Source organism: Cebus imitator, unplaced genomic scaffold (genome assembly GCF_001604975.1).
Source record: "Cebus imitator isolate Cc_AM_T3 unplaced genomic scaffold, Cebus_imitator-1.0 Scaffold86, whole genome shotgun sequence".
Classification (NCBI taxonomy): Eukaryota; Metazoa; Chordata; class Mammalia; order Primates; family Cebidae; genus Cebus; species Cebus imitator.
In genome coordinates this window covers 3,863,781-3,873,885 of record NW_016107401.1, presented here as the reverse complement: position 1 = coordinate 3,873,885, position 10,105 = coordinate 3,863,781, and the positions used below count along the sequence as shown (strand labels likewise).

The 10,105-nt window shown below is 38.7% G+C and overlaps 1 pseudogene; it reads left to right on the top strand.

The window, feature by feature from the left end:
- Window positions 1–6,565: 6,565 nt before the first annotated feature.
- Window positions 6,566–7,367, top strand: LOC108308575 (annotated as a pseudogene).
- Window positions 7,368–10,105: the final 2,738 nt, after the last annotated feature.

Genomic DNA, 10,105 nt, shown 5'->3' with positions numbered 1-10,105 from the left:
CTCACTAGCAAAAGGCTAAGAGTCCAACAAGGGCAATAGAGAACAAATATTAAATATTAAGCAGAAAATGAAAGATGGATTTGCTTAATAATCAGCTTGACTGATGTGTAGCAAAAAAAAAAAAGAGAGCTCGAATCTTTAGAAAATAATTACTTATGAGGGGAAGCCACTAAATGGTTTAAAGGACACAAGTGTCATGATTAGATTTGGATTTCAGAAAGAGCATTTAAGTTAAAGTAGAATGCACTAGAAATATATGAGGCTGAGGCAGGAAGATGAAAAGACAGGCTGGTGCAGAAATGCAGCCAAGAAGGCTAAAGACCAGGGAGGTTCAGGTGGTGGGAGTATTATGAAGAAGGGGGAAGGTCTGAAGACTACTGAGGGAATATAATAGGAAAACCTGGTGACTGACTGACTGTTATAAATAAGAGAAAACTAGGCCTCTCAGGAGCTTCCTGGCTTTGGCTGCATTCAAGTACAAGATTTCCAACCTCGTATATCTTTTTTTTTCTTTTTTGGGATGGAGTCTCACTCTGTTGCCCAGGGTAGGGAATACAGTGATGCAATCTTGGCTCACTGCAACTTCTGCTTCTCGGGTTCAAGCGATTCTCCTCCTCAGCCTGCTGAGTAACTAGGATTACAAGCACGAGCTACCATGCCCAGCTAATTTTTATATTTTTAGTAGAGATGTGGTTTTACTATGTTGGCCAGGCTGGTTTCAAACTCCTGACCTCAACTGATCCACCCTCCGCAGCCTCCCAAAGTTCTGGGATTACAGGCTTGAGCCACAATGGAATGTGGTGTACGTCTATTAAAGCAAGCCTTACTGTCCAATGCTCAAAACAAAAGAAATGAATTCAATTCCTTCTTTCAAAATTGCTTCTTTGCTTTATGTTTTCGGCTTATTTAAAGAAAAAAATCTAAAGGAGACTCACAGGTAGCTTGGTTCTAATTACCCTAATTCACTTGATATTTGGATGGAGTAACATGCTTGAATTTATTTCCTTGTAATGGATTGACTTGTCTAGCCAGCCAATAAATGCAGCACTGGGACTCTGTATATTTCTCCCAGTATTATATTATAGCAACTGACAATAATAACAGTAATAATTATCCAATTTTGAGATGGAGAAGTACCTTTGACCTCTATTTGATCCCCCTGGTCTATCTAAGTCTGATTCAGCATTGATTTCTTTCCCAGGGAAGTGGCTATAATCATGTTATGGCTGATTTATCACAATATGCTTGCTGGCTAGTGATTTCTCATCTTGAACTTGCTTCTCTCATTTTTCCCTCTACTAAAAGACATATTGAAATGTTTTTTTCAAAGCAAGGAGAATTCCCCATGTGTTCTTCCAAAATTTTTCTTGGTGGGTGGTGTAAAGTGACCTGTCATCTTTAAGAATCATTGTAATTGCATTTTCTGTGTTGAGAGGGCAAAAATCAAAATAAAATAAAATAAATAAAGCATGCTACAGGAAATTCAATTTAGATTGCAAATATGGTAATAGGAAAATAACATATGTGTAGAAATCACTAGGCTCAGGTTCTAGATTTTTCTACGAATTATTCTTGTGATAGGAGCAATTAAATCTTTTTTAAATTTTAGTATTTTTTCATATAAATTATGTCTAGTTGAACTCTATCCTTCACTCAAAAATGTTGTATTTAATAATTTTAAGCACATCTTAAAGTGTGGGCAGGGCGCAGTGGCCCATACCTATAATCATAGCACTTTGGGAGGCCAAGGCAGGTGGATCACCTAAGGTCAGGAGTTCAAGATTAGCATGGCCAACATGGTGAAATCCTGTCTCTACTAAAAATACAAAAATTAGCCAGACATGGTAGTGGGCGCCTGTAGTCCCATCTACAGGTGGAGGTTGCAGTGAGCCGACATCACCCCACTGCACTCCAGCCCGAGAAATGAGTGAGACTCAGTCTCAAAAAAAAAAAAAGTGTTAACAAATACAATGGGAATATTACTGTAACAGTGTAGGGATCAATGATAGTATATCAGTAAGGACTCATTTATCATTCAGAAGGAGTGCAAGTGTTACTGCTGGTGGACTTTAAACTGATATTCTGGGAGGAATTCGTAAATTAAAAAAACCCCAAATTTGTCTAGTACCACATTTTTTACTTTACAGATGGCAAACCTCAGCCTCAGAGAGAAGTAATATGACCAAACTGCATAGTTCATTAGTCCTTCTTTCAGGAGACTTCAAGTCTTGTAATTCCTAATCCAAACCCTTATAATTTTTCATCTAAATAATTACAAGTTGTTGAAGCACAGTCACTAGCAAGGAGATTAATCAGGAGAGGTCAATTATACTATGCAAACAACCCTCAAATCTTGCTGGTTGAAAACAACATTTTCTTTCTTTCATTTACACTTTGCATCTTGTGGGTTGCTGGGAGCTCTGTTCTAGACTGTTGTCACTTTAGGTCCCAGGCTAACAAAACAGCCCGAATCTAGAATTTTGCCAATTACCACGGGAAAGAGTTAGACTTTTTTTTTTTTTTTTTTTAACAAAAGAATAATTTGTTTTTTTTTTTTTTTTACCACTTCCTCCTGCAAGGGACAAGTCACCTTTAGTCATATTTCAGTGGCCAAATACGTCACATGGCCACACCTGACCCCAACGGAGATAGGCAAGTTAAATCCTACCACATGTCCAGAGAATGTGACAGAGACAAGTGAATCTAAGTGATAGAAACCACATCATGTGTAGCAGGTAGAACAGAGAAAGAACATAGAAAATTTAAGTCTGTTCCCTAAAATATGTAGAGAATTTAGGGAATGTTCTTCTGAGTAAAACTTATAATACCCAATTCCCTTACAGTTTGCCTCAGAATCTCTACATGAATCAAACCTCCAGGGACAACATGGTGAATAGCTCCAGAAATTTAGTAACCTCAGTATCTAAAACAGACTTCACATACCGGAGACCTGATGGCCAGATTCAGTCAGTGGATGGATTATGTAGCCCACAGTATTTGTAAAAGGATCAAAGTAGTTGCTATTATTTTTTAAATGGAGATTTCACATATAGTAATTGGTTTTTGGTTTTCTTGAAATCATCATATCTGGTTGGAGCTGACAATCATTCCTCCATGGCAAAAGTTAGATAAACTGACTAACATTATCCTCTGTAGTTGCTTCAAGAGCTTTCTAGTTTGTCACGGTCCTTACAACTCACTTTTTTCTTACATCTGGATTGTGTTACTTATTTAATAAAATGACCTATCAGAAGCTGCTACCTGTATGCCAAAATGTACTGTCTCTTCTTTGGGCTGAAAGCTAGTTATATTTCTAAGCTTTCCTTGGCCTTGGGCCAAATGACCCAATCCTCTCCAGTGGAATGTGAGGGGGAGTGATATGAACTGCTTTTAGACCTAGGCTAGGCACATCTGCAAACTCTCTGCCTGAGATGTCACTGAACACCTACTCTGGACTGTTACATGCACAAAAATGTAAAGCATCAATTGTGTTATGCTGGTGAGGTCCATTTTTTACAATGGCACTTAGTTAGCCTACTTAGGCTAACAGCTGAGTCAGGCAGGCATTTGGGCCTGTGGTCACAATAAACCATTCAGGTGATTTTTAGATATATATGTTTTGAACATTTTCAGGGACTGAATCATTACAACCTCCTTTAGCTGGGGAACAGGGGCAGCATTGAGAAGTTCTTGGCATAGAAAAAAGTAAAAGAAGCAAAATAGAGATATGGGGCCACAAACCTGGAGGGTTTAAGACTAATTGATTCAGTTTGGCTGCATTTTCGGAAGAGAGGTAGAAGTAAATGTACAATTTTAAAGGATGAGAATACCAGGCTAAGATAATTTAGAGTAGACTGTAAAGAAAGAATCAGTGAATTTTGGGGGAATGAGGGAAATAAGAGTGAAACAATATCCCATTTGTTTTAGGGGCCACTAATTTAACATCACTGTAGACTGTAAGTAGGTGAGTCTGGACAAAGCAGGATACTCAGGAAATAGTACAGGCCTGTGACTGAGAGAAAGTAACAGCTACCATTTATTAAGTGCTTTATAAGACTTGGGCCCTAGGCAGATCCCTTCTGTGTATTATTTTAATAATGAAAGTAGTACTATAAAATATCTATTTTAGCCAGGCGCGGTGGCTCAAGCCTGTAATCCCAGCACTTTGGGAGGCCGAGGCGGGTGGATCACGGGATCAAGAGATCGAGACCATCCTGGTCAATATGGTGAAACCCCATCTCTACTAAAAATACAAAAAATTAGCTGGGCATGGTGGTGCATGCCTGTAATCCCAGCTACTCAGGAGGCTGAGGCAGGAGAATTGCCTGAACCCANTAGCTGGGCATGGTGGTGCATGCCTGTAATCCCAGCTACTCAGGAGGCTGAGGCAGGAGAATTGCCTGAACCCAGGAGGCGGAGGTTGCGGTGGGCCGAGATCGCGCCATTGCACTCCAGCCTGGGTAACATGAGTGAAACTCCATCTCAAAAAAAAAAAAAATCTATTTTATGTATAAGAAAGTTTTAAAATGCTAATTAACTTACCCTAAATCATGTGGGGAGATACACACACACACACACACACACACACACACACACACACACACACATATATACATATATATACACATATATGTATATGTGTATATACGTATATATCCTAGATCCACCATTCCATCTATCTGTCTATCTATCTATCTGATGTATTAATTGATCAATCACAGTCTTTCAATGAAGTTTAAATTAATGGTAAATCTAAATGATGTGTGTGTATATATTCTATAATCACCATTCCATCTAGACAGACAGACAGACAGACAGATAGATGGAATGGTGGAGCTAGGGTTTGAACTCAGATAAATTTTTTCTCAAAGTTCTTCCTAATTAACTACTACATTGTTTCATAACACAGTCTAAACTTAGGTAGTAGTGACAAAGGAACAGACACAGAGAAGAGAAAGAGAGGCAGTCGATTTTTCATTAATTTAAACTTCATTGAGATACTGCTAAGCATAAAGCACTTGCTTGAAATGTAAAATGTGGTTCTTGATTACCAAAAAAATGTAGAGTCCAGTGGCAGAAGCTTTAAGCCAGAGTCAATCCAGACAACGGTCAGGCCGTCACATTACTGTGTTCCTTTCTATGAAAGGGCATTATGGTAACTGGTCTTCAAAGATGGCCCCTAAATAACTACGCCTTTTGGTATTTATGTTTTCGTGAAATTCACCCAAACATTGAATTTGAGCTGGCCTGGGTCTAGGTTTACTCAACATCATATAGCAGAATGGAAGCCTTGCTTATTTGTACCTGCCTAGTCTTTAGGAAGACTGGCAATGTCCATTAACTCCCTCCTGAAAAGCTGACTTTTGGGAACCCTGCCACATAAGAACTTTGGCTACACCGCTGGATATTCTACATGGAGGGACCACACAGAAAGATCACATGGAAAGGACATGCATTCGGATGGCAAGATGACAAAGAGAGGTTCAGCATTCCCAGAGTCTAAGTCAAATCTCCTTATGAATTTGGTAACTTTGTGAAAATTTTCAGGTAAGATCAGCAGAACTAACTGATCCCCGACAACTGAGAATGAGGAGAGGTAACATATGTGGCTGTTGGTGGTTGTTTGAAACCTTTAAGATTTGGGGAATTTTGTTATACAGCAATTGATAGCTAAAAGAGAGATGTTACAAATTTGTGAGATATTGGAAAAGGATAAAAGAAATTTACTTGAACTACAGGAATTATATGGCTAAAAGAACAACAATGCCAATTATAATATTATCAGGCATGTTTTATTCAAATCCTTGATTGCAACTGAACATTCTTATTGCGTCGTGTGTTACTCTGAATTCAGATATACAAAAAAACATGCCATGTAGCACTAGAAACAAGAATATCACATCCTTCCTATTATAGCAACATGCATTGGCTCCTAATCCAATGCACTGAGCCCATACGGAGGGTTAAAAACTGTTCCCCCAAACCAGTACTATAAAAAAACTTCCCTGATTTATGCATTTCATCTACTCTAATTATCATCATAGTTAGAAATGCCATTCCTTCACATATAATGAAATAGTCTGTTCAGACAGCTGTCCAGTTACTTCAAATTCTAGTCATCCATCATCTAAATCTGTACAGAGTGGCATGTGTTATTAACCCATTGCTTAAAGGCTACCTGGTTTTGTGACTTCAAACTATAATTGCTGGTCAGAGGACTTTACTACATTGAGCTCTCTTTTCTCTGCCTAAAATAAATGAACTGTATGTGGACAAAAGGCTTCAATTCAATCCCTTACCCACCGATTATGAGAGGCAAATGAGTTGGGTTGCAGGTAAGGCAATTTCTTCCACAGAGGTGACATGTAATAAATATCTGTGGAGTGAACACATGATCGCCATGATCCATCATGATCCACTGCATATTGACTTTGAGATAAAATGAAGGGTTAATTATGAGTCTTAGCTAAATGAAGAGAAACTGACCTGGGCAAGGCAAGAATGCATTGTTCTGAGGGAAAATGAATTTGATCATCTAATTTGATGTAGTTAAAAAGAACAGTGCATGCCTCTTTTTCCAGCTGGAACCACGGAGGGTGTAGAGGAGAAGAAAGAGGAGGTTCCTGCTGTGCCAGAAGCCCTTAAGAAAAAGTGAAGGAATTTTGCAGAGCTGAAGATCAAGTGCCTGAGAAAGAAGTTTGCCCAAAAGATCCTTCAAAAGACAAGGAGGAAGCTTATCTAGGAAAAAGCAAAGCACTACCACAAGGAATACTGGCAGATATACAGAACTGAAATTCAAATGGTGAGGATGGCAAGAAAAGCCGGCAACTTTTATGTACCTGCAGAACCCAAATTGGCATTTGTCATCAGTATCAAGGTATCAATGCTGTGAGCCCAAAGGTCCAAAAGGTGTCACCGCTTCTTCACCTTCGTCAGATCTTCAATGGAATGTTTGTAAAGCTCAACAAGGCTTCAATTAACTGAGGATTGTAGAGACACTTATTGCATGGGAATACACAAATCTGAAATCAGTAAACCAACTAATCTACAAGCGTGGTTATGTCAAAATCAGTAAGAACTGAATGGCTTTGACAGACAACGCTTTGACTGCTCCATCTCTTGGGAAATATGGCATCATCTGCATGGAGTATCTGATACATGAGATCTATACTGTTGGAAAACACTTCAAAGAAGCAAATAGCTTCCTGTGGCCCTTCAAATTATCTTCTCCACGAGGCGGAATGAAGAAAAAGACCTCCCACTTCCTAGAAGGTAGAGATGCTGGCAATAGCGAGGACCAGATCAACAAGCTTATTAGAAGAATGAACAAAGGTGTTTGCCATTATTTTTCTAAGCTGGTCAGTTAATAAACAGAACCTGCACTCAAATTGAAATGAAAAAAGGAACAGTGCATGAGAGTAATAAACTTTCTTTTTTTAAAGGCAACATTAAAATATATTTTCATAAAATAATCATAAACTTTCTACAAATAAATTGTCAATTGGGGAAATGCGAACAAAATATTTAACAATTATGGGAGGTTCTTCCTTATACATGCACAACTCCTGTTAATATGATAGGATTCTGGGCTTAGAAAGGATATGCTTATACATATGCATAATTTACGGGTGAAACTTGGCATTATTACTGGTGTGAAACTTGGAAGGTCACTATTGAATTATAACGGCTGTGAAAGTTTACTTTTTCTCATTATTTAGTATAAAAGTAAAGGCATATATAGCCACACAAACACATAGAGAAACAAAATCTATAAAAGTGAAATGCTTCTTTTCTTTTCTTTTTTTTTTTTCCAGACAGAGTCTCACTCAGCCACCCAGGTTGGTGTGCAGTGGTGGGATCTCGGCTCACTGCAACCTCCACCACCCAGGTTCAAGCAATTCTCTTGCCTCAGACTCTCGAGTAACTGGGACTACAGGTGCCCACCACCACGTCTGGCTAATTTTTGTATTTTTAGTAGAGATGGGATTTCACAATGTTGGCCAGCGTGGTCTCGAATTCCTGACCTCAGGTGACCCGCCCACCTTGGCCTCCCAAAGATCTGGGCTTACAGGCATAAGCCACTGCGCCCGGCCCGAAATGCTTCTTTTATTTGCTCCCACTCACATTTCCACTCCCCAGAGATAACTAGTATTAACTGGTATATAACTTTTCAAACACATTGATGAATCCATGCAAACAGACAGCGACATAAACACATAAGTAAAAATGCGGGGTTATGAGATACATGTTTTTCTGCAACCTGATTTTTATAGTGACCAGTAACATAGAATGGATCTTCACCACTGTCAGCGCATACAGAGCTACTTCACTTCTTAGATGGATTTGTTGTTATTCCAAAGACTGAGTTGAAACAATTTATTGAATGCTTTGTCTAGTGATGGACATTTATGTGATGTCAGATCATTGTGTGAATACTTCTGTGGCAAGATAATAACAATAATAATAATATTTATCGTTGCAATAGCTGACATTGTCACATACTATGCACTAAGCACTATGCTAAATGCTTTATGTGCTTAGTCTTCTTAGCAACCTTTTGAGGCAAGGATTATTAATTGTTCTTTTTAGATGGAGATCTGGAGGCTGGGGAAAGGTGGCACATTGTCCATGTGACACAATTAGGCCTCCACAGAACCACAATTTAAACCTAGCTTTGTCTGTGCCTACATTAGCCAAAACTGTCCTAAAAACTTCAGTAGAATTATTGAATAAAAGGACATGTCCATTTAAACTTCTGTAGCATACTATTCCATTTTAGTCTACTCAAATATTTAGTTTATTAAGTACATTTATGTAATTAAAAGTTATATTCATTTAGAAATAGTGATGTATCTACCCTAGCATTTCATGAAACAGCTTTGAGAGAGCTCATCTCCTGCGTCATTGTCATGAGTGTGTTCGCAATCACCGGAGCTACTTTTCAGTGTTCCTGCCCAGCTTTTCAGCACACATCATTTTCACTTTCATTTTTGAAACTAGTGTGAATCTGCCTACGGTAATTTTATTCTTCGGTCTATAGCCACTCACATTATATTACAGCTTATTTTCGTCTATTTTTTATTCTTCATCTAAGTGCTATATCTGCTTTTCAAAATATAACCAGGTACTGAATGGCCCTTAAAATGTGATATAAAATCTTTAATAAATACACAAACATAGATACCAGTAGAATGAAGACCTGTGTTCATTAAGTACCTTAATTTTTATTTTGCTCAGGAAACTGTAGGGAGGTTCCTGGATCTAGCAACAAACTTACTAGATGCAGAGAAGGGTGAAATGAGCATAGATGGACACACACACACACACACACACACACACACACACACAGAGAGAGAGAGAGAGAGAGAGAGAGAGAGAGAGAGAGAGAGAGAGAGAGAGAGAAACCAAATCAAATCACAACAAAACAGAAACCAAGACTGGGCAATTTTATCATATTCAAATTTAACAGAAAAGAAAAAGGAAGCAGTAATGTCGTATACAACAGTTAGTTCACCAGATTAAGAACTATTGGTTTAGGCCGGGCATGGTGGCTCATGCCTGTAAACCCTGAACTTTGGGAGGCCAAGGCAGGTGCATTACAAGATCAAGAGTTTGAGACCAGCCTGATCAACATGGTGAAACCCTGTCTCTACTAAAAATACAAAAATTAGCAGGGTATGGTGGCACTGCCTGTAATCCCAGCTACTTAGGGGGCTGAGGTAGAAGAATTGTTTGAACCCAGGAGGCAGAGGTTGTAGTGAGCTGAGATGGTGCCACTGCACTCCAGGCTGGGTAATAGAGCAAGACTCTGTCTAACAACAACAAAAACAACAACAACAACAAAACAACTGTTGGTTTAAACTGATTAAAGTATCACTGACATATCAAATATTTAGAGATTTGGATTATAAGCAACAGAGACACACTGATAACTTGAACCGAAAAGTAGTTTATTACAAGACAGCAAGTAACTCACATAATCTCTAGGAGGGCTGAAGATCCAGGCTTGGAGCTTCCATTGCTAGGGAATTAAAGTAAAATCCACAGCTCACACCGTAGAGCTGGTCCTGTGATAACTCCATTGTCACTACCAAAGAGCAAAGAC